General features: G+C 41.4%; 1 long non-coding RNA gene across 2 annotated transcripts in view; it reads left to right on the top strand.

The window, feature by feature from the left end:
* Window positions 1–24,952, top strand: part of LOC136884430 (uncharacterized) — a 64,125-nt gene extending 39,173 nt beyond the window's left edge. Inside the window, exons 2-4 of one of the 2 annotated variants that reach the window (XR_011018873.1) lie at window positions 20,449–20,539; window positions 20,657–20,730; window positions 22,646–24,952. This is a non-coding gene — a long non-coding RNA (uncharacterized lncRNA). The remainder of the gene's footprint in view (window positions 1–20,448; window positions 20,540–20,656; window positions 20,731–22,645) is intronic. The other variant, XR_011018874.1, reaches the window with a different exon arrangement.
* Window positions 24,953–26,341: the final 1,389 nt, after the last annotated feature.

Genomic DNA, 26,341 nt, shown 5'->3' with positions numbered 1-26,341 from the left:
TCTTATTTGCCTTATGAGAAATCTCTACTCTGATCAGGAAGCTACGGTGAGAACCCTATATGGAACAACTGAATGGGTCAAGATTGAGAAAGGTGTACGTCAAGGCTGCATATTGTCACCTTACTTATTCAACTTATATGCAGAGTATGTGATGAGGAATGCCAAATTAGATGAAACAGAAACTGGAGCTAAAATTGGTGGGATACATATAAATAACCTTAGATATGCTGATGACACCACCCTGTTGGCAGAAAGTGAAGAACAACTTAAGTATCTACTAATGAAGGTGAAAGAAGAAAGTGCAAAAGCTGGACTAAGGTTGAATGTCAAGAAAACAAAGATCATGGCAACTAAACCTATCACCTCCTGGCATATAAATGGTGAAACAATGGAGGTTGTTCCTAGTTTCATCTACTTGGGCTCCAAAATAACTGCTGATGGCGATTGCAGCCATGAAATTAAGAGACGCTTGCTCCTTGGGAGGAAGGCAATGGCCAACCTTGATAACGTTTTCAAGAGTAGAGACGTAACTTTAAGAACGAAGATTCGTATAGTGAAGGCTATGGTCTTCCCAGTAGCAATGTACGGAAGCGAAACCTGGACAGTAAGAAAGGCTGAGCGCCGAAGAATAGATGCATTTGAACTATGGTGTTGGAGAAAACTCCTTAGAGTTCCGTGGACTGCGAAGAGATCTAATAAGTCCATATTACAGGAAATCAACCCAGGCTGTTCACTGGAAGGTCAAATACTCAGGCAAAAACTAAAGTACTTCGGTCATATCATGAGAAAACATGATTCACTGGAAAAGACCTTAATGCTGGGGAAGACTGATGGTAACAGGAGAAGAGGGCGACAACGGATGAGGTGGATTGATGACATCAAGGAAGCCACGGCTCTCAATTTAGAAAGACTTCGGAAAATTGTATACGACAGGAAGAAATGGCGCACTTTGGTCTATGGGGTCACGGAGAGTCGAAAGCGACTAAACGACTAACAACAACAACAACAATTACAGAGTTAAAAAAATTAGGGGAACATGTTTTGTAACGTCTAGTATGTGACGTTAATTTGGTAGATGGGGTTCCAATGGTCGTACAGCATATCTTGAGACCTTCGCTACTCAAGGTATGTCGAATCGAAGTTATACTCCAACTGTAAGCGTAGCCATGCATTAAATTGTCAGGTGACTCCTCAAAACAAAGTGAATAGCGGTGCGCCTGTGTGTCGTTGTAAGGTACAGAGACTACTGCGGTCATTTGAGCACATACGTAAACCAGCACATCCTATGAGACATCTTATCGAGGTTCAAGTCGAAGGGCCGTCACTTTGATCCAGGAAGGATGGACTTTTCGTCGTGTTGCTGTGGATCTCATTGTCTTTCCGTCAGATGTTGATAAACTTAACCATAATAGGTTGATATGGTTGTTTGATCCCGTACTAACTTGTTATTTATTTATTTATTTAGTTTATGCTAGTACATAACTCTATATACAAACATTAAAAAATATAACAAACAATATAACACTTCAAACAATCAACCAATCTCTACATCAGATCACAAACTTAAATCTAAACTGTCCAACCATTGTACAACCCGGTCAGAAGCACACACAAACTCCTTCAGCTGACCGGAATATGACCTCCTTGGACATTCAATGGCAATATGACGGATGGTCTGTTTCTTCTCACCACAGTCGCACTCAGGGGAGGAGCGCATACCCCACTTATGCAGCAATGAACCACATCGACCATGATTGGTATGGACTCATTTTGACAAGAACCCAAGTTCTTCTGGGGAGATTAAAACCAGGTGGTGGATGTTGAAGACTAAAGAGTGTCTGCCATTCACCTGGTGCTGTGTTGGTCCACTCCAATTGCCATTCATCAGAACCATTAAAGTTCCTATTGATGAATTCCTTTGCAGTCTGACTGGGCGGAGATCTTAATTTCAGATGTCCATATCTTACAACCATATCTTCATATACTCCGTCAGTTATTCAACGCTTGTGGAATCGCTACGATGAGACAGAATATTTCACAAGGAGGGTTAGACAAGATCGTGGACGCATTACAATCCCACAGGATGACGGATATCTGAACATCTGTGCGTTGCGGCGTCGTTCAGCAACTGCCATAGAACTGCAACAAGACCTCAGGAGCGTCACTGTAGTAACGGTGTCTCACCAGACAGTAAGGAACAGGTTAAGAGAAGTGTCCTCACGACCCAGACGTCCTGTTCGAATGCCCCGTTTAACGCAGAAACATCGCGCAGTTCGCCTTCTGTTTGCCCGTACCCACGTCAACTGGCAACTTCGCCAATGGAGACCTGTGTTGTTCACAAACGTGTCCAGATTTCCCCTGACACAGCGTGTTGGACGTCATTGTGTACGGTATGGAGACGCCAAATGTCCAGGAAGGCGACCGATTCGGACAAAGTTCTGCGATGGTGTGGGGTGGCATCAGTGTTGATGGCCGTACGGGTCTTGTCGTCGTCCGTGGTAATCTTACCGATGTGAGGTACATCGAGCAGATACTGCTACAGCAAGTGTTAGTTGCTGCATACGGTATTGGCCCTGAATTCGTACTCATGCACGAGAATGCCAGGACTCATGAAGCGCGCATCACCAGAGCTGCCTTGCGAGAACTGGGCATTCAAGAGATGGAATGGTCACCTGTGAGTTCCGAACTTAATCCCATCAAGCCTGTGTGGGATATGCTTGACAGAAATATTCGTGGGCGTCCTGGTCCACCACAGACTCTCCAAGACCTCGAACAGGCTCTCATTGAAGAATGGGACCTGATACCGCAACGTGACCTCCGTCGACTTATAAGGAGCATGCCACGTAGGTGCCAAGCTGTGATAAATGATCGTGGAGGACATATACCATACTGAAGCTCTCCTACTGTGATAAAAATCCACCCTGGAGGACTGTTATCACTTTGTTTTCACCCCTATTTGGACATTTCTGTTTGTGTTCTGAAAATGAACGCGAATCGATCGATGTTATTTTGTATACTTCAATGGTAAAGAATAAAGGTTTAGTTGGTAATATACCTGGGTGTGAGGTATTGTTTGGTGGAGCATGGCATACGTTCAAAAACATGTTCCCCTATTCTTTTTTAACTGTGTATTTCGCGTCCAAGGAAAAGAGAGATGAAACGTACATAGGAATGCTGAAATAACCGTGAATTATTCTGTACAGGGCTCTTTCCAAATATTTCTTCCGGCTCCATGGCTAAACGGTTAGCGTGCTAGCCTTTGGTCAGAGGGGTCCCGGGTTCGATTCCCGGCGGAGTCGGGAAATTTAACCATGATTGGTTAATTCCGCTGACACCGGGGTTGGGTGTATGTGTCGTCTTAATCATCATTTCATCCTCAAAACGACAAGCAGGTCGCCTACGGGTGACAAATCAAAAGACCAGCATCTGGCGAGCCAAACTTGTCCTCGGACACTCCCGGCACTAAAATCCATACGCCATTTCATTTCATTTTTTCAAAATCTTTCGTTACGGTCGTCTTGTGTTATAAATAGTGTTCATTCTGAGAATTTTAGTTGCCCGGGAATGCTACCAGTGATCGCTGACTCACATGTTACCAAGGGATTTTCCAGCATATCTTGCATCATTCTATTCATAACTCAGATTGTCGCTGATAAGGGCGAGGTCAGGTAGTTCAGCTAAACTTGATAAGTAAGAGGTGCTCATGTGCTGATTACGATTAATACTACGGTACTACTAAAATGTTTTCATTCCTCCCCTGAAGGAGGAAGCAGGCTTCTTAGACGGTGACGCCGTCTGTCAGGCCGGGAGATCTGTTACGGTGAAAGAGATGCACGGAGAAGTTGAGGGGGTTGGCGGCCATGGCCTATACTAGGATCTGTCCCGGCATTCGGCTTTAGTGCAGGAGAATGGAAAACCACGGAAAACCATTCTCAGGACAGCCGACAGTTGGGGCAAAGAGAATGGGTTGGGGCCAGTCGTGAGGTCCAGCCCTGTCCCGTCTCCCGAATGAAGAGGCGCGTAGACCCACGGTAGAGCCGTCGCCACCCCTCCTCTGCTCGGTTGGCCGGGTACGGTGCAGAGCTGTTGGACGACGGACCAGCCGTGGCCACCTTATGGACCGAGACCCACTCAGCATCTACCGACCGTGCTGATTATTGAGGTAGAAATATGTAAAATTTCAATCGCCCAGTAAACATGAGTAGGAGGAACGAGCGTGTTTAGATCTCCAGACAAGAAATACAGTACCGTATGTACTGCGAAAGGACTTTCAGTAAGAAAAGCTCGCTGAAAATTTAACTGAGCGAAAATATGACTGTGAAGAATAAAAATGACATGTTAAGCGAGAGGGAGTAACATAGGAATCAAGGAATGAAGAGAAAGTGGGAGTCTGTTTTCGCAGAAATGAACATTGCATATAAGGGTGATTCGAATGTGTTCGAGAAAAGAAACTGTGAGTGAGTGGGCCAGTGTCAGAAGAAAAACGCGACAAATCGCAAATAACCTGAAAGTTTGTCCGGCTCCTTGGGTGAATGTTCAGCGCAGTGTTTTTCGGTGTAGAGGGCCCCAGATTCGATTCCCGGCCGTGCCGGTGATTTTAACCTTAAATGGTTAATTCCATTGGCTCGGAAACTGGGTGTTTGTGATGTCCCCAAAATCCCTGCAACTCACACACCACATATAACACTATCTTCCACCACAAAATCATGCAGTTACCTACCCAGGGTATATGCCACCCACCCTTATCGGAGGGTCTGCCGTAAAAGGGCTGCACCTGGCTAGAAATAGCCAAAAGAAATTATTTTCACCTGAAAGTTGAGGTTAACTGAACAAAGAATGTGTTTGTCACACTGGGGCGTTATTTCCTTTTCGAGAATATTGCAGTAAAGAAAAATGTACTAAACTAGCAGTTTCGCGCTGGCTCCGCCCTCAATGTACAAAGTATGGTGGTGTTCGTTACTATCCTTACGGATGTATTTGCAAAGTTTCGAGTTAATGAAATAAAGCACCTGATCTGCTGTGGTAATAGAATGTAATATTATGTCAACAAAACACTTGAAAATACATCACACAAAGAAATTGAATTAAACGTTCGTTGGAACAACATTACACGCCGAACTGTTAAAAAGTCCTTCAAATATCTTCGTCATGGAGACAAATGTAGGCTACTCATAACTTTTCTCAGAATCTACCAATTTAAATAGCTATTACCTCAAAAGAAAGCGCTTTATCCACTGACTGATTTTAGAGCAAAACGAACTGCGTACCTCAATTATAACGAAAGATATGATAGATTCAATGAGAAAAAATGAAGAAATGAGACGTCAAATTGTATGTGCACTCATAACTTCCCTCAGAATCAACCAATTTGAATAATTAAGAGCTGAAATGAAAGAGCTTGATCCACTGAGTGTTCTTAGGCCAAAACGAACTCCGTAACTCAATTAAAACCGAAGATATGATTGCTTCAAAGAGACAAAAAATTGAAAATCAAATAATTTGAGAAAGGCGGAAGCTGTGCATGAATACCTTTCATTTAAAATAAATGAAGGAAATCGATCGGATATAATGGCCCGACTGACTTTAGTTTTCATATTTTTTTAAATATACAGAGGCGTACACCCAGCTGATTGATTACTTCCCGAAGCTGTCATGAATGTACAGCCTTTAAAATCACTTGTAAATAAATAAAACACAGGCAAATATTTAGTTAGAAATTATTTAGAATAATCAAAATAAAGACGTAGGCCTATTTAACGAGGATCTTATTTTCTGTTAAAATTTTCGCTTACTTTTTACAACCTTGTTTTAGTGGACATCTCTCGTAACGGACATTTTTCCACGGAACCGACGGTGTCTACAGAAGAGAGGTTCGACTGTAATGTGTTGTTGTTAGAGTCATCAGTCCATAGACTTTGATGCAGTTCTATCCCTACCCTAGGGTTGAAACTAGTCCCATGTAATGTAAATAACATTGTAAATACAACTAAGTATTGAATCGGTGGAAAACTCTCCTGTTTATAATTTATATGCGACTGTCTGACCGAGGGTCAGGCGGCCATTACCAAACCTGACAACCAGAGCAGGGACCAACGGCTACGGGCGGAGGAGTTCCCCTTTTGGAGGCCAGATGAAGCCTGTGTGCAGGAAATAGCACATAAATTCATTAGAAGTTGGCAGTCAGTGGCTACGAAGGTGGAAGAAGGAACCTTGTAAACACCTCAACGGCGGAGTAGGCAGAGGAACTGCGAACCACAAACTGCTGCCTTGCAGACAGGGAGAGGACCCCAAAGGCTAAGGGAAGCTACCCTGACAGAAAACGGGCTGGCATGACAGCTAAGAGGGCAGCCCCATCATCATGCTAGCTTCTGAGGGCTAATAACCCACGTGGAGCAACTATTCAGGGAAACATGAGAGTAGCTGGACGGATATCAAGGATACAAGGATATCAGAATTGGCACTTGGAATGTGACCTCGCTGTCAGGGAAGGATGTAGAAATAGTTGAAGAAATTGAGAAGTACAAGCTTGCCATACTTGGAGTCAGTAAAACCAAGAGAAAGGGTAGCGGCCAAATAAATTTGGATAAAGGACATGTAATGAGATACTCAGGAGTCAGCAGGAATGAACAGACAAAAGAAGGAGTGGCCATCATTATATCAGAAGCAGTGGAAAACAAAGTGACAGGAAGGGAACCTATTAACTCCGGGCTTATTACAGTGGATGTGGAACTGGAAGAAAGTATTACGTTAATGCAGGTCAATGCCCCCACAGAAGATACGCAAGAAATAGATAAGGAGCAATTCTATGTTCAAATGCAAAACGCTATAGACAAAGCCAGGGAAAAAAGTAGACATGTTATTGTGATGGGGGACTGGAATGTTAGGATTGGAAATAGGTCACGTCGAGAATATGGATGTATGGGCCAACATGGAGCAGAAGTACCATTAATAACAATGGTGAAAGAATGTTGAAATTCTGTATTGATAACGAGTTAAGGATTGGCAACACCTTTATCCCGCATAAAAGTATTCATAAAATAACTTTTGAGGCAGTAGGCCGAGGAGCAAAGAGTTGCATTGATTATTTTTGTTACGCCAAGAACATGACTTACGCAGCACTAGATGTAAGGGTCTTCCGCAGTGCAGAAATGAGTGCAGAACATCGGCTTCTGGTTATGAAAACAAGGTTTAAGACTACACCCACACCCTTTCCTCTTCGAATCGAGAAAATAAGAATTTCTGCATTCAGAGAGGAAGAGTTAAGGCAGAACTATGTTCAGAATGTGGAGGAAAAACTTCAGCAAACAGAAAGAGAAGAACTCGAGAGAGGCTGGAACTTAGAAGAGAGATGGAGGGAATTTAAGATGAATATTACACTTAAGAAAACGGGAATTGCAACACCATGAAGACATTGGTCGTTTGTATTGATTTTCAAGATATGGAACGATGCCATGTAGGTATGTAAACGATCAAAGTTTCAGACCCATCGGATTGTCGCTACAGGTCTCCCCACGTAATTGGTCGCGGAGGAGTCAACTCCAGTATACGGACTCTGGTGTAGCGTAGTTGACTTGCAGTCTGTGCCGTGAAGTGTTCCCCGTCAAACATGCCTCGATGACAGAGAAGAGCACGCTATCAACAACTGTCGCCGTTTGAGAGGGCTCGGATAACTGGGCTGTGTGAGGCTGGATTATCGCTAAGGACTGTCGTTGCACGTGTTGGCCGACAGGCATCTACGGGACAACGTGTATGGCAGCAGTGGTCAAATGAAGGTACCCACACTCGTAGACCTGGCACAGGCCCAGCGCGACAGACAACTGTGAGAGAGGATCGCCGCCCGGATGGAACCCCATGCAACAACAGCGCAAATTCGAGCAGCTGTGGCACCCCACGTTACACAACAAACAGTTGGTAATCGCCTGAGTGCAGCTGGCTTACGAGCCCGTGTCCCTGCAGAAGGTGTTCCATTGACCCCACAACAGCGACGTGTAAGGCTGGCCTGGTGTCGAGAAACATCGACGTGGATCGACGAATCGCGCTTCTGTCTTGCCCGCAGTGATCGCCGGAATCGTGTGCGTCGACGAACCGGGGAGGGGGGCCGCCCAGATCTTATTGTCGAGAGGCACACAGGGCCTGGGGAGCTATTGGCTTTAATGTGAAATCACAATTAGTGCTTGTTGAGGGCACGATGACTGCTCGACAGTACGTTGATAGGGTACTCAATCCAGTGGTTGTCCCTATGATGGCGCACATTGCTAATGGGATGTTTCAGCAGGACAATGCCTGGGTTCACACTGCACGCATCTCCAGAGAAGCTCTCCACAACATCACAATCTTAGAATGGCCCGCCAGATCCCCGGACCTCAGTCCTATTGAGCACGTGTGGGATATGATGGGTCAACAACTGGCCAACCGTCCTCAGCCAGCCACAACTCTGGAACAACTGACCCGTGCAGTGCAGCAAGCATGGGCCACAATTCCTCAGGAAGTGATCCAGGGCCTTATTGACTCCATGCCTCAACGAATTCATCAATGTATTGCAGCTCGTGGTGGGCACATCCTGTATTGATTGTTGTTCAAACTTGCGGTCAGAGGGACCTGAAAGTGTAATCATCGAATCACAACCGAACACTCGTCCTGCATGTTCAATTGCAGCAATGTAGCACCACTCCTTCTGGGTGTTGCAATTTCCATTTTCTTCAGTGTATCAAAGTAGCAGAAAAGGTCTTTGGCCCAAACTACAGTAAACACACGAAGGAAACGAACAAAGTGGTGGACTGAGGAAGTCAAGGGAGGTGTAAGGAGGGAAAAGGCAGCATGGAAGGAGTACACAAGAACAAGAAGGGTAGAGAATTGGAGGAATTATGTTGAAGCATGTAATGAAGCTAAGTGACAAGTACAAGAGGCAAATGAAAGAAACTGGCAGGAATTTGGTGAGGAAATGGAATCAGAATACAGAAATAACAAGAAGGAAGTTTTGATAGATACTATTATTATTGAAAATCCAGTACAGCATGGAGCCATATTTCACAAGAGTACATTGGGGCTGTAGTTTATAAAGATACTAAGATCCCTCCAAGGCAAAACTGGAAAGAGAATCAGAAACATTAAAGACAGGAACCAGAAGATCGAAACGAGGCCACGGAACATTCTTAATATGTGGAGCACTTATTATGAGGACATGTTCAGTGCAGACCAGAATACACAAGAAGATTCCGGTAATGGGGCAGAAGAAGAACTAGAAGAAGGGGAGACAATTATGCAGAGTGAAGTAAGAGAGGCTATCACTGAAATGAAGGTGGGCAAGGCAGCTGGTTGGGATGGAATTTCACTGGAAATGATGAAGTATGGAGGAGAGGTTGTGGTGAAATGGATGACAAGGATGACAAGCATAGAGCATTCAGAAGATTCCAAAGGATTGGGAGAAGAACATTATTTTTCCTATCTATAAGAAGGGCAGCACTCTGGACTGTGCAAACTTTCAAGCAATTTGTCTTTCCAGTGTGGCCGGAAATATACATACACGCATACTGGAGAGGAGGCTGAGACAAGAATTAGAGGAAGAATTGGAAGAAGAACAGTGGGCTTTTAGGCCATCTCGACAAACACACGACCATATATACACACTAAGAACCGTTACAGATAAACGACTTAGTTGTGGGAAGGATGTTCTTGCTGCATTTGTCGACCTAAAGGCCGCATTTGACTCGGTCCCCAGGGAACAGCTTTGGGGAGCACTTGAAGAGGAAAAGGTAACGAAGGCTCTCTTATGCTGCATTAAGAGTATGTACCATAGAGTCAAAGGAGTGGTGAGAATAGCTGGTGAATGCTCTAGGCAATTTGAAATGGTGAAGGGAGTAAAGCAGGGTGACGGCTTGAGCCCCCTTCTCTTTGTGACCTTCATGAACCAAGTCATTAAGCAGTATAAAAGAAGAACTAAAAGAATTAAGGTTGGCAACTGGAACATGAAACCAATATATGTCCAATACTTGGTCTATGCAGATGACATTCTGATTTTGGCTGGAAAATAGGAGGATCTCCAACAAGCTCTTACTGAATGGGCTTATGCCTTCCAGGACCGTGGGATGGAAGTGAATGCAAGCAAAACCAACGTCGTGCATCTCATCAAAGGAGAAAAAGTACAGCTTCAGATCAAATGGAACAATGAGGATATTGAGCAATTAGAACAAATTGAGTACCTGGTCATCATCGTCAGAGAGGATGGAAAATTAGAGGCAGAAATAAACGACAGAATTCAAAAAGCTAATCAAGTTTACTATGTAAAAACAACACTATCATAGGGAAGAAAGAAATTACCAAATACAAAAATGCAGGTATATCATGCTGTGTACCTGCCTACCCTCCTGTATGGTGCAGAGAGTTGGACAGTGCATAAAAAATTGGAGAGTCATTTGGTCACCGCTGAGAAAGTTTGAAAGTTGCCGGGAAAACTCGAAGAGACCATATTAGAAACACCACAGTAAAATATGCTTCAGCAGGGGCCAATTATGGATGTCAGTGAGAGGAGAGGACTGGGCTGGATTGGTCATCTTGAAAGAATGGAAGATGAAAGGAAAGCGAAGCAGGTGTGGTGAGCCAGACCAACAGGAAGAAGAACATGAGGGAGACCACGTATTGAATGGGAGGAGTATATCTTGGGACTGATCAGGAAACGAGGGAAGACCCTGGATGATGTTCAGAGAATGGCACACGACAGAAGAAACTTTAATAAAGGGCTGAAATGTCCCGATGCCTAATGGCACCAAGGGAAAGAATAATAATAATAATAAAAAGAAGAAACATGCCATACTCTTGAACAACAAAATGGGACAAAAATTGGTAGAAAATGGACTACAGCTGAAAACCAAGAAATCTGAATGCATGGAGTGTGGATCGCAGACGCCTGGGACCATCCATGTGGGTAACCAGAATATCAAGGAAGTTGCCCAGTATAAATACTGTACCTTGGCTTCCTGATCTATTCTGATGGTGACATGCTACAGGATGCCTGTGCTCGTACTGGCAGGAGTTGGATGAAGTGGAAGCAAGTCGGTGGAGTCCTCTTTGATCTCGGGTTGCCCATTCAGCTGAAGGCCAAGGTTTAAGGAGGATCGTCTGTCCAGTCACCCTCTATGGTTCTGAATGCTGGCTAACATCCATTAAACATGATCAAGCACTGTACGTCATGGAGATGTGCATGCTTCGCTATGTTCTCGGTCTGAAATGATGTGAGCGTATCAAGAACAGTAATGTCCGAGCGATGATGGGAGTTGTGCCCATAACTGAGAAAATACAGGAAGCTTGTTTATGCTGGTATGTTTATCTCATGCATAGTGATGAGCAATCAGTCCCCAAGACAGCCTTGCACCTCAGCCCAGACAGACATCGGCCCCGTAAGCGGTGGCTTGATCAGCTGAAAGAAGGGGACCCTGCAGCAAAGAGGGATACCAGCAACCTCGGCCAAGCTCAGACCCACTATGTAGGGAACAGATTACCAATGACCGACTTCCCCTCTAGGTCAGCTTTACCCTTTTGGATTTTTGTGTTTGTCATTTTCTCCTTTAGTCCCTTTTCTGTTGCTCCCACTGTCAACACCAGCATGTCCCCAACCTCCTTTCTATTTCGTGTCCTGAATTATATATTTTCTATCCTTGTTTGTTATTTATCTTTTATGTGAGGGGAAAATGGTGATACACAGCTTAGCAGAATGTGTGTGTGTGTGTGTGTGTGTGTGTGTGCATGTGTGAGAGACAGAGAGGAGGGGGGGGGGGGGGGAGGGTACTACTAGATTTTCATCCAGTTGCCATAAGACAGCCCGCCCCGTGGTGTAGGGGTAGCATGCCTGCCTTTTACCCAGAGGCCCCGGGTTCGATTCCCGGGCAGGTCATGGATTTTTACCTGGACCTGAGGGCTGGTTCGAGGTCCACTCAGCCTACGTGATTAGAACTGAGGAGCTATCTGATAGTGAGATAGCGGCCCTGGTCTAGAAAGCCAAGAGTAACGGTCAAGAGGATTCATTGTGCTGACCACACATCACCTCGTAATCTGTAGGCCTTCGGGCTGAGCGGCGGTCACTTGGTAGTCCAAGGCCCTTCCAGGGCTGTAGTGCTATGGGGTTTGGTTTGCCACAAGACAGGTATACTAAAATCAATGAACATTAACAATCTGTTATGAACACATTTTGATTTACATTTGGCAAAACACGGTAGGTTATTTTCCCTACTTATTTCTTCACATAAATGTGATGGTGGATGATGGCCACAGAGTCGGCGATGATGCTCTCTATAATCAACTTGAGATCTTGATGTGAAATACCCAATGTTGCAAGAACTTAGGACATGAATTGATACTTAGTTCCTCTCATGCCGAACAGAAGGCCACGAATAACAAACTGATGGCTCCAGTAGCGTTCACAACATTTCTCTTTCAGGAAAGGAATGCACCCTGTATAAATGTTCTTTTTCTCTTGATCGACTTACACAGACTGATTTGTATCGCTTGTTTCATAACAATTACCAATTGTTGCATCAAGCATATATGCCATGCGAGAATCTTTCTTGAAAGCAACAATATCAAGAAATCCAGTGGAGCCACGTTCAACCAACATATAGACCTCTTCGAAACAATCATAACACTCATTCATCAAGAATTTGATTTGCCAGATGAGTTGGCTGTGCAGCAGCGAGCTTGCATCCGGGAGATAGTGGGTTCGAATCCCACTGTCGGCAACCCTGAATATGGTTTTCCATTTTCACACCAGGTAAATGGTGGGGCTGTACCTTAATTAAGGCCACAGCTGCTTCCTTCCCACTCCTAGCCCTTTCCTATCCCATTGTCACCAAATGACCTGTCTGTGTCGGTGCGACGTTAAGTCACTAGCAAAAAAAAAAAAAAAAAAAACTTGGTAAGAAAGGAAGATGTTGAGAAAAAAACTTTGTCCTGCCAATGAAAATGAAGAGAGGACATAATTTATACATGCATGTGGAAAAGATCACTGATGTTATTTGAAGGAGGAGGATTGCCTTTTAGGGTCACCAGACCTGAATGTGCAGAGGGAGACTGATCAACCAGATCTTCACTTGTTTTTCTACATAACAAAAGCAAGGGAGTCCAGTTCATCAAGGTGAAATGGGACCTGCAAGAAGTAGGAATCATACAGAAATGTGTTCTGCGAATTACAGACTGGCTACAAAGTGGACATACTCCCAAAATTTTGACACTACGCTGGTTAAGGTTGAATGACTGATATGGACACATTTCTTACCTGATCGTTTTACCTGCTGACGAGTGCACCTAAGGACAGTCAATAGAGTGCGCATGGTATTTGTCGTTTTAGACTAGTACTAAGAACTTCATTGCTTCCTGACGTAATATGACATCTGGCAGCACTTTTTTGGAACTTCTTGAGTTATTCGAATAGTGTTGCTGTACAAATCCTAGTTCTGTATGGTGGTGGTCTCTGATGGAAATGTGTATACCCCCTACAGTGTAAGAGTTTGGCACGCCGTTAGCCTACAGGTTACAGCAGTGTTACGATTGCTGCCGATGTGGATAGATGTTTGTGCTCTTCGTAGCTATAAATATTTTTGGTTTTCGTAAATATAACTGTGAATGTTTCCTTTAGAAGTGGACAAAAATATTTTAGAGTATAAATTTATACTGCTAACACAGTCAAAGTTCCCACCTAGGCCGTGCCTCACTTATACTGAGTCTGAAGTTGCGGACGTTTGGAACTCGGCACTCCACGCACTAAGTTAAATCACACTCGCCGGTACTACATCATGCAGCAGACCTTCACCAGTCTCTGCTGTTGGTTGTTGAGTCTCCAGGCTCGCCCTTTTTATACAAAAACTTGACCCTGTGCTTGAATGTCATGGATATCACCCGATATTTCAATATCTTACTATCTCCACGAATAATGTAGCTATTCACTTGAAATTTGAGTACAAGCTATTTGTTATTGCCAGCTACACGATCCCGTTGTCCATTTGCTGTTATCTCATCAAGAAGCAGAGATAGAAAAAAAAAGCTTCTAGAATTCCTCCTGATGTGCAGGCCACATGTTCCGTGGCGTCACGGTCGTGCCTTAGCAAGCTGCAGCCGAGCTCGCTAGCAGCATGTGTGCATCACAGACTACAACGTGCATGATTTAAACTTATGAAACAGGGTGTGAGGTCTCCAGTTTGATCATGGGCAATTGCAGGCACAACCGGATGGTTGCTCTTTCACTATATTTCTCAACATCTCAATTCAAGGACTCAAACAAACCAATTATTTATTTGTACTTTCTACAATGAGAGGCTACCTAAATCTGACAAATTATATCATAACAAATACTGAATGTATGTTCAAACATGAAGAGTTTTCCGGAGTTAATCCTTCTCGTATGCAGTACTATGGAGGTGATTTCTAACAATTTGGTCGGAGCCTTTAATGACCAAGATGGCTAAATCACAGTATACATTCTTGGGAATACTCACACTTTTGAAAAACTCAGCTATGATGTGGTTCCTCTTGCTCCGATGGAAAGTCCTACAACCTTTATACAGGAAATGATGTATGATTCTTTGAAGTAGCCGATGGTTGGTTCATAGATGGCCCACTTCTCTGCAGACTGACTATTTCAAAATTTAATATGCCATTCACATTCAATAAAAAAAGTTTCAAACAGGACGTTTTCTTCTTCAAGAAGCACTCATTTTTAAGTCTTTTCTAAATGTTTTAGCCCCATTCCGTGAATAACACACATTCTTCAACTTCAAACTGCAAAAAAATGCACATCTCCTTGTATGTTAATTAATCTAACGAGTGCTTATAATACAACAGAGATTTCATGCACTCATCACAAAATTCAGGTGCAATGTTTTAACATGACATAAATTTGAATAATTCCTAAGAAGGGACAATTATTTTATGTACATTGATTTTAACATTACTATTTTTATGTCATTGTCATGAAGGTTCATAAAATATTTATGTATATGTATGTCTTTTAGTCTATAAGAGAATGATTATTCTTTACCATGCTTTGTCACCTGATGACGGCTTGAAACAAGCTGAAACATGTACTGACTGATTGTAACTCACCATAAGTTAGTACTGATTAGGTTGAGCTTAATTAACATTTTATTTTGTAAACGATAACTGTCAATACGGATCACAATGAAATTTGTAACGATTTGTAACATATTTCACATGCTTCATCAGGGTTGAACAAGGAATACCAAGCTCTGCAGAACTTTTCTGAGTGGATTAGTAAGGAGAGGTCTGCACTGATTACTTAGAAGTGTAGGATATTCGCCCCCCTGTGGGTGGGGGCGGTAGAATAACATCCATGGTATCCCCTGCCTATTGTAAGAGATGACTAAAAGGGGCCTCAGGGGCTCTTAATTTGGGAGCGCGGGTTGGTAACTACGGGACCCTTAGCCGAGCCCTAGCATTGTTTCCACTTACTTGCATCAGGCTCCTCACTTTCTTCTATCCTATCCAATCTCCCTTGGTCAACTCTTGGTTCTTTTCTGACCCCGGTGGTTTTAAGTATGGAGGCCTAGGGAGTCTTTAATTTTCATGCCCTTCGTGGCCCTTGTCTTTCTTTCGCCGATCCTTTCCATATCTTTTTCCTGATTAGTGTTAAATACAGAGGATGATTGCCTAGTTGTACTTCCTCTTAAAATCATCACTCCCCCTTTTCACTGTTAGCCTGCCACTTCGGGTATGGTCTTTCACACTTCCCGTTAAGAACATGCGTTTTTTTCTACCCCAACACTGTTGCTTTCTTTGGCGGCTCCATACCAAATTGATCTTCAAATATCATTTTCACAGTAGTCACTGTGCCGCTGCTACGAGCTGAACTGCTGTCACTAATCTCTGCTCGATGGTAACTGCACTCTAGTCAGTCATCTTTTTTTAAATGTTGAAAACATTTCTTAGCAGACAAAGTAGGGTTTCCTATACCTCGACAAACGTAAAATTAAGCAATTTCCTCAATTGTGCCAAAAGTTGAAGGGCTAGAGGGCTTGGTAAGATTTCAAATTGTGAGTCATGGAGAGCTCTATCAAACTGAAAATACAAATTTTGAAAATCACTTCTGGCCTAAATGCAGTTCCAGAAAAACAGCCTAAAATTGGTTGTTTTTTAGTCATTATTCTTTTTGATTCAAGTCCTAGCCAAATTAATGAGTACCTTTGGTTGTAGGGCTGTTTTGTCCTGTTACATAAAAAAAAAAGCATCGTTGGTATTAACCGACAACAAACAAAAGAACCCTCGGCTACTTCGGTTCGCGCAGCTTGTTTCGGTTCATCCCGATGTTACCCGACGAATCAAGGACAAGCACACGCGTAGCCGGCTGTCAAGCTGGTGTTAACACACACTGCAAGTAGCTGCAGTCAGGCTCTTCGATTGAGGTTATTCTGTAATTAAAGCCGGAAACGCAATGCAATTAAAAAAACAAAAGTAAATGTAAAGTGGCCAAAAGTCTTAAGCATCGAGTTAAATGGAACTACTTACAAAATCCAAGCTGTAAACCATATTTTAAAAAATTGAAAAAAATATACTGTTCCAATAAGCGTACACACAGAGGACATAATATGAACAACACAAAATAACCGTCGAAGATACTCTCTGCTACAGTCATGTATCTTTTCCGATTTTAACACACACTTCAATTTGTCCAGTGTAGGTACAGTTTTTTCATCACGTAAAATTTGCTTATTTTCCGACGTATCACATCTTTTTTGAAGTCATCTGTTTCGATCCTTTTCTTGTGGACTGTTTTCTTGCCATCAGGTGTAGAAAAATGCAAACGACCCTGGCCATAGACGTCTTCCCTTCCACTAAAATACGTTTCACCAGTGACTTTGAAACCCCTGTTGCTTCACTTGTTGAAGCCACTACATTGTAACTCAGTTTATGAACTGTTTTCTGTTCCCGTAAGTGAGCAGCTACATTATATACTATTTCTCTGGCTTGTCCCCTTACAGGCCGCCCAGATTTGCTACCAGACTTCAAAGTAGCAGCCATACTACTGTACATTCAAATGACACTCTCACTAGAATAACATGGTATACAACACTATATAGCTGAAAGACTGGGCTGCCGCCAATTATTTCGCTGCTGAGCGGCTTTAGATGTGTGTGTTGGCATACCAGTTGCACAACTGCTGATACTTCTAAGTCTGTTTTTTACACAGTCAAGAATTTAGTTTATTCACCTGGTTAATGTGCTCCGTAATGAGTAATGACCCTTGAAGGTCGCTAGGTAGCACTGTTTAACACTATATACATTAAAACATTTACCAATACAGTACATGCTACATGCGAAGGAATTATAGGACTACAATTATTACAACTAAAGAAAGAAATGTGAATAAAACTGACAAAACAACAAGAGCGCTAAGACGGATACAGAAATGACAGCGAAACTCTTGTGTAACCGCGCTTCACAGTGTGCACAGTACGGTGGCCAGACAGCATGTGATCCCCTCCATTACTCTCTATGATGTCAGACATCCACTCGGAGAGAATGCGCGGGGAAGTGAACTTTGCGCAGGTTCTTTTGTTATTTGCAGGGTAATATATGTGTTGGATTGGCTGTACAGTTGAAGCTGTACCATGGGTACCATAAAATTACATTAACAGATTAAAGCAGCAAACTGGAACATCGTACGACTCATATACGAATCACTGTGTGTTGTATGGTTAACTTACTTACATAATTCTTTCCGTAATGTGTCCCTTGGTTCAATACCTTCAGGCGTTTTTTGATTTTTTGAAAAATGTCCACACCAAATGTAATTATAAGGGCTTAAGTGAAACTCTGCAACGACTCCCATGAGCGCCCGGTAGTGGTGGAAAAAGGCAAACTGCTAATACAATCAACCGGATAACGATGATTAAGAAAATGGATTGTAAATTCTAGGAATAAATAAAGAATGTATTTACATACTTTATTATATTTTTTTTTACCAAAAATTTGTTGCTCATATCCCTAAGATGTTTTCAACAGTGAGTTGCTTGCTTGAAGGGCTCGAAATGTGGATTTTTATTACTTTCTTGTGCAACCGAACTGCACGCTGCATGGTTACCAGGGTTAACAACGCGATTACTACCATGGGTACTTCAACACAAATTGTTGCAAAATTAAAGCATAGCGAGTAGAAGAGAAAGTGTGAGCTTGTAATTAGTCCTCTATTGGCTAGTATGTAATAAAATGTTTGTTCATCAATGGATGACCCCAAAAGAGGAACTCCCTCCTGGCCATGTTACAGACTGGGTGAAAGGGAGAACACTGAATAGGCTGCGCTCTGGTGTTACGCGGTGTAGGGTCAACCAGAAGAAATGGGGTTTCGAAGTGGACAGTACGTCATGTGTATGTGGAGAAGAGCAGACCACAGCCCATTTGCTGCAATGTAGTTCACGCCCATTCGATTGCACAACAGAAGACCTGGTTAAAGTGAAGCCAAATGCACTTGATGTCGCAAGGGTTTGGGCTCACATAGTTTAATGTGGCTCTTCGTCACTGAAGAATTTATATTGTTTTGTTTTTTGTTTTTTTTTCCTCATATTTAATTTAAAACTTATGTATGCTTCTGACACAATATAAATAAATGAATACCACCGTTCATGAAAGTCATAAGCAAACTCCTGTTTCATTAATACTAGCATTCACCCCCAATTCTCCACTTTCTAATCTATAGTCTATTAACGATCTTGTTCCTGATGCCGCAAATCCAGAAACGATCCGTGCTGCTTGGCACCGTGTGCGTAAAAATTCAAAAGTTTATTATGCTTAAGCTCAACGTAACTACAATCACGGGAGAAGACCGCACAATCTGTCTGTGGGTGACCAGGTTTATATTAAGATGCATCCTGTCAGTAGTGCTGCAGACCATGTCATTAGTAAGTTAGCCCCCAGATATCGAGGTCCCTGTACAATTTCAAAATTCCTAATCCCTGTGTCATTAGTCAATGATCCTGAGAGAAAGACGATCAGTCGTGTACACTTGTCTCAAGTCAAGGTCCCTTAGTTATGTGATGATATTTTAAAACCATTTATGTTTTAATTATAAGAGAATTTCAGTTATAAGGTATCCGGGTAGTTATAAGGAATCTTAGTTGTAAGCAAATTTTATTTAGAACATCTTGCCAGCGACCCTTTAGGAAATTATATTTTAATTAGGAGTTGTTTTAGTTGTAATAAGAATGGTCATTTGTGACCGTGCTAGCTATACTTTAGTATAATGTATTTTGGGTAAGATTAAGATCTTCATTCATGTTCATAACTAGGGATTATCTGTAAAATTTTCTGGTACAAGGGTAAACTCTGGCAGATTTTCTTTTAGTCTTTCACCATTTTTCTTTTTTAAATTTATTAATAGTGCTTGCCCCAGGGGGCCTGGGGTATCGCCAAGTCTATGGGAGGGGATCTCCCTATGGAGGTTGTCGAGACACCAGTTGGGTGACTCGGAAGCTCTTCATCCACCGAGGTGATTTTCGCTCTAATATTCCACTGTCTGCTGCGTGTGGATTTATGTTGCAGTGGCTGCAATCTCTCTTTCTACCTGACGGTACCCTGACTTGCCTAGTTGAAGGGCACACTTTGTCTTGGGCACTATCGTCCGTCACTGCAACCCAGCGGCCAGATGTCCAGATGGTGGCAGTCTTGCTAGACTTCGCCCCATTTCGCTGTCTGATACCCGTTTACTCAAGATACGGATGGGCTGCGCTACTACTTGCCTGTTGACCACATTGAACTGAACTTGTATGGAGGCTGGTGACAAACAGCCGTGTCGGCAGCTACATATTCAGCGATACCCAGTGGTCATGTGAGGCGGCTTCAATCATGTAACTAGAGTGAAAACTAATGCAAGACCTACTCATTTCAAATTTTGTCATGAAGGAGGTAGTGGTTGCCTTCTTACAGAAAGTGAATGGGATCTACTTTATTGACTGATAGTGGAAGCAAAGAATAATAAATAATTTTCAGTGGACATAAAAGTTGAAGATTGTAAATATATTTTGTTGTATTTATATGTAATTCTAGGAATATTTCAAGTTAATGAAGAACCTTTAATGTAGTGACATGTTAATATATAATGTACGGCAGCAATGATGGCCAGTAAAGTGACTGTTGAACTGGGTGAAGAAAGTTATTTGTCTCGTGCTATGCTCAAGTTTGTGGAAGGGGAGGATGTAAAAGGTGTAAAAATGTGTAAATTGGTTTTACTCTTAAGATTGACTGTGTGTGATATTTAAAAGAATGAATGAAAACTACAAACTTTTGAAGATTATTTTGCATTGTAAAATTTGTTTATTTTCTGTATGTGTGTTTTCAGTGAAAAATGTTTATTTTCTGTATGTGTATTATGTTAATGAATTTAGGGTTGTTTTCGGCAATTTCATTATGTGTAGATCATTTATTCTGTAGAGGTATTTTCTTTATAACTTTCAGGGCACGGTGTAGTTGCACGTGTCGGTTTTGCTAAGATGCTTCTGGTAGTTTCCGGTTGCATCAGAAAGGAAATTTCTGGAAGCTATGTAAGGTATTTTCTCACCAAATTCTCCAGGCCCTCATTGGCCAAAATAAAACCCCTTCCTATTGGTGAATATAAAATCTGCAGGTGCACTAATTAGTAATTTCACTATTTCACCATTTCCAGCTGCTGGCTTTGTTGTTGGACCAGCGAAGGGAGAAGTCATCTCCTCCATCTGATGGGTCTCCCGGCCTTCTGAGGTGAGCACTATTTAGTTCATACTTTGATTTTTTATTTTCAAATGTAGTTTCTTTACTTAGATTTTCTTGGCCTTCCGGAGTTTGCCTGGGATTTCTTCCATTTGCCAATTTTAATTTCAAATGACTTAGTCTTTGCGGCTAGTCATACCCATTTTGTTTTAGAGACATTCCCCTTTTCCTTTTGGCTCTATAAACTGTGTAATAATAATGTAAAATTTCATTCCCTTTTTCTTTTGTTTTAATTGTGTAAAATATGTCAATTTTAAATTTCCCTTGGGTTTGCCTCTAGTAGCGCTGTTTTATCTTAGCGTACTCCCGTTCAGGATAAGCTCCTTATTCTGAAGAGTTTTAGGAAAGGCAGCTACCTGATCAGGCTTGGAGTTAAGATTTTAATAATTAACACCCTTTCTGTTCCTTCTTTATACCTTAATATGTAGGTGTAGTTTGTTACTGTGTGTCCTTTTTTTAAACGTATGTGGTTAAATTATTTCTGTATATGTCCGGCTCTATGGCTAAATGGTTAGCGTGCAGGCCATTGGTCACAGGGGTCCTGGGTTCGATTCCCGGCAGGGTTGGGAATTTTAACCTTAATTGGTTAATTTTGCAGGCATGGGGGCTGGGTGCATGTGTCGTCTTTAACATCATTTCATCCTCATTACGACATGCAGGTCGCCTACGGGAGTCAAATCAAAAGACCTGCATCTGGCGAGCCAAACTTGTCTTCGGACACTCCTGGCAAGCCATACGCCATTTCATTTTAATTTCTGTATATTATTTCAAAATTATCGCCGTGAATCTTGTACTATTGGTATTACTCATTTTTCTAAATTTGCTGTGTTAACCTTCACTTGCGTCATGTCTGTAATGTTTTTTTCCTGTTGTTATCATTGCAGTAAATGTAGTACTTATTTAGAACCACTGTTAATTTAGATTTCCCTGCAACACAATAACTTCTCACGGCCCGCTTCTCATCTCCGTTACTTTAGTTGTCATGTTGGCTAACCTGATAGTTATATTCTGATGTTTCCCAGTACTTATCGTCTGAGGGTTCGATTCTATTTGATCTAATCTTAAAGTCATGATTTTCCTTAATAGTGTTATTACAGAGGAGCCAACCTTTGGAGTGGGATATCAGTAATCCCCTCAATCTAAAAAATTCGATTCAAATCCTTCTCTCAATAATGACACGTCCTTTGCCCTTCTCGACATCAGTGTGTTCTAAAGTATATAATAATACACAATAAAATTTGCAAATCACCTGCTAGCACTGTGGAGAAAAAAAACTGCTGCTCTTCAGCGTAGGTTTTCTTGCAGCTTCCTTCCCCACTGTGATGTTTTCGTCTTCTGGACTATTAGCGATTCCAATGTAGATGTGCTTAATGTTAAGCTCAAATTCTGTGTGATATTTCCTACCAACACTGAAAACTCCATCTGTGAGAAATTTACTGAGAGGTACACAGTACTGCAAATACATCACTACCTAAGGTTCTACAGTATAAAGGAGAAGAGCTCCTTCATTCACAATGAGTTTCACAACGCTCATGTATAGTGAAAGTAACAGACGATAACAGGAGGGTTGAACAGTACGCTGGAAAGAATAGAATGTTTTTCCTTCTTTTTGCAGAAATGTATTTTTCCGAGATAATGACGCTTTTCCGTAATCCTTATGCCTTTACCGTAATCGTGAGGTGAAATCCGTAATAATTACTGACAATCCGTAATTGTTGGCACCTCTGTTATTATTATTATTATTATTAATTTTTGATTCTGTGTAATCCGGGGGTTACAGGTACCATTTTGTGTATATCCCCATTTTTTTTTTTAGGGTGGCCCCAGTTCTTGCCATACCAGTTATTATCCTATTAACCATTCTCAATACTGGCCAAGACTATAAGGCCAAAAGTGTTTGGTTTAGCTGTTGCAGGTTTTATGCTGTTCATGAAACTTTTTCGTGATTCAAGACGTTTTACGGCTGGGTGGCCATGGAGAGGATGACGACTGTCCACCTGCTGTTTCAATTTCTCAGCTTCAGCAGCTACTTGCCATCGAAGAGCGGCTGATCCTATACCAACCTTTTCTATATTAGTTGGTCTGAGGCATCCAGAGATGATACAACATGCTTCATTCAAGGCATTATCCACTTTCTTGGCATTCACAGAGTGGACCCATACAGGACAAGCATATTCATCTGTACAGAAAGAGAGTGCCAAAGCTGTATATTCCACAGTGGCTGGATGTGCTCTCTAAGCAGACCCATGTTAACATCCTAAGTAAGCTGTTCCTTGCTCTAATCTTCATCTTTTAAATGTGAGTGAACAATCAATTTGAACTCCAAGTTACTGGACGGCTGAGAAGAACTTAAGTTATCTTCCTTTGCAACAGATATTCAGTTTATGGTTTGCAGCACAACTGTCAAAATGGAACCATGCAAGGATCTGGTTTTAGAAAATTGTCCTTTTAGTACTTGAACAGATCGCGAAGGCAAATCTGCAGCCTGGATTCTACATCCTCAAATGACTTGGACTGCGCTCCAACACCAAGATCATCAGCATACAAAAAGTGTTATTAAATTTAGTCAACATTAAAACATACTACTTCTCTGAGTAGTCATTTTAGTTTTAAGGAGCCTAATTTTAGTTTTAAAGACTCTAAATACTTCCCAAAATACTTTCAAGTGCTCTCTGCTTCTCTTTTTGGTAGGAAGAGGAAGAGGGAGAATGAATAGTTAATTCAATAGTTCAGCTCGTGTCACACTATTTTTCATGTCATTTTTAATTGTGAACAGAACAACATTTTTAAAAGATGTACAATCAATAAACATGCATCATATTGAATTATAAAAAACATAAAAATAAAAAGTTTTCATCAAATACTCTGCGGAAGTGACTATACAGGCTTGGTGTCTAAAGATATTTATCATAAACCAGGTGTGTCTTTGATCCTCAATGCAAGTGAATGGCAGTGACCTCGTTGTTTCAAGGGAAATAGTTTTCCTTTTGTTGCCCACTACAGTATAAGAGATAGTTTGGTTAACATCAAATTAAGCAATGTGAGCAAAATAAATATTATATCAAAATAATTTTTTTTGTTTGTGTTGGGGTCATTAGGGCTAAGGCTAAATATAACTCCACCATAGAGTAGCATACAAAAGGAGCGAACTGAAATGCACGATTTGCAGAAGTTGCAGCTGCTTCTTCTTGAAATAAAAGCATAGGTTTTTATCACAAGCAAGATTTACACACGTGCAGAAGGAAGCTAAAAATAAAATCCTACAACTGTTACAGTTTTATTTTTGAGAAGAAAGAATAATAAAATTCCACTGACTGAAAATTACCGAAAATTTCCTTCATTTTCATACCACAGAAAGCAATTTCTAGCATTGGAATTAAGAGTCCAAAAGTAGCTTATTGATGATGGGAACTTACTGATCGGATATTCAGAATTTCAAACTTTACAACTTTCTTCTCATTCATCTAATTCTCAGCATGTCTTGCTCTGATGTATTTACAGATAACTGTTGTCATGTTTACACTACAAAGGATAAGTGAACTTGTCTACACCATGGGAGTGAATTATTGCTTAAGGAGAGACTAGAGTGAAATTTCATGATTTTCAAGGCAATGCCTTTTTTTTTTCTTTTTTGACTTTCAATATTTAAAAAAAAATGGAATAGGAGCAGGTCACTGCTACCTCTTTTCCCAATATGCACACTTAGGCAGACAAAAAGAATACAAGCAATTCACCTGGCTCTGCAATAGCTAATACACAAACCCCATTTTTTCCAAAAGGCTGTAAATCCCGTAGGCTCTCAGGGAACCATCCAGGCAGTATCTTCCAACAGATAAATTACGACTTTAGAGTACCAAACAATTTCTGAAATCTCTTCAGAAATGCCATGATGCTCTAATGGATCGGTCCCATATAGAAGTCAAAAGTCAGCAGATACACCAGCCAAGGAAGGCACAGAAGTCCCCACAGGTTCAAGTCGACTGGATGTGTACTATGCAAAAAGCCTTACATCTCAGCAAATTCAAATGCAAGAAAGAAGCCAGGCTTAGTGCTAACCACTCTACCCCACCAACTGCCGAGGTTATGGATGGTGGAGGCCTTTGCCTTCCACCCCTCCAAGATTCTTCATGGTCTGTACAGAGATTACTTCGCTTTGCAAGAAAGAAGCAACAGAAAAGGTAAAAGATAAAAAATGGGCAAATATTAAAGAAATGTGGAAAAGAAATGAAGAGAGACCAAGGAAAGAAGCTATGGTGACTTTCACACCACATACTGGACATGACGGTCTTGCAGAGTATCTTGCTCATATAAGGATCTATCGGTCAGAAGAGCGCACTATTTGGCATACTTGGTTCAACTATGAATGCTGACCATCTCCTGGACTGCATTGCACTCAATCTTATTTTCCGGGAGGCAAATTTAGCTGGGCTTTAGTGGGATGTCAGAAACAAAACTGACTATTTTCCATGAAGCTATACAAACAACATATTAAAAAATACTTTAATGTGGCCTCTACCAAAAACTGCTTATATTTTGCCAATTCCAACATTTTTAGAGTCCATAGCACTGATGTTCTGTAAACTTCCTCTTTCAAAGAGAGAGAGAGAGAGAGAGAGAGAGAGAGAGGAAAAAAGAGCAAAATGAGCTGCAGATGGTCTTCTGAAGTAGTTTTAAAGTTAATGCCTACATATATGAGACTTCCATCAGATGAACTACTTGAGTGTGTATAAAGAGGAAGAAGACACAAAATCCAAATGAAAGCCTTCACAGTCTTCTCTGGAATAAATGTCTCAAGAACACTGAAGGTGGAGTTGGGTATAGGGAGTGCTGTGAGAGTTTAACACGGGATGGTTTAAAAATCCTTGAAGTTCTTCAGTCCACCAGAGAGAAGTCAGCATCATCTTCAGCCATGAACATCTTTCACCAACAAGACCAAAGGCAAATCAAACAAAGTAGGAAAATAACATCAGGAAATACCAAAGTATAGGAAAAAAAGATGATGATAATACCACTGGAGAACAGAATAAAGAAGGTTGAAAAGCCTACCTATGGTGCACACCAGTTGTAAAGACAGCAAAGTCAAATTAATATTTGTTTTGCATTTTATGACAAACTAAAATTCACAGTACATTTTCTTATACACAAGAAATCCCTTGCAACTCAATTTTCGTTTGATGTAAGTGCAAATATTAGGGGGAGTTTAAAATCATTTTTTTAACTACCAAACTTTCTGTTCCACCATCATCTTTTAAAATACTGAACATGAAAATTAAAAATAAAGAAACCCGAATATATTTGTCAATACCAACATTTTTTAACAACTATCAAGCAGATTAGAACTAATTTGGTGTCAAAGACGAAAACAAAAAATTTTTTTTTGAGCAAGGGACTCATTCTAATGTTGTGGGGAAATTAATTTCATTTTTACTCTAAAAGTACAGTGAAACCTCGTTAAGATTTTTCTGCAGGGGACAAGGAAAATGAACGTGTTAAGCGAGAAAACGTACTACTGAATACACAAACAAAAACTATCCAACAGGGATATGGAAACACTAGGTACGATTTTTCTGACATATGAGGATTTTACGTTGTATATCCACGG

Source organism: Anabrus simplex, chromosome 12 (genome assembly GCF_040414725.1).
Source record: "Anabrus simplex isolate iqAnaSimp1 chromosome 12, ASM4041472v1, whole genome shotgun sequence".
Taxonomy (NCBI): Eukaryota; Metazoa; Arthropoda; class Insecta; order Orthoptera; family Tettigoniidae; genus Anabrus; species Anabrus simplex.
The sequence above is the reverse complement of the archived record's forward strand: the minus strand, read 5'-3'. Positions and strand labels throughout refer to the sequence as shown.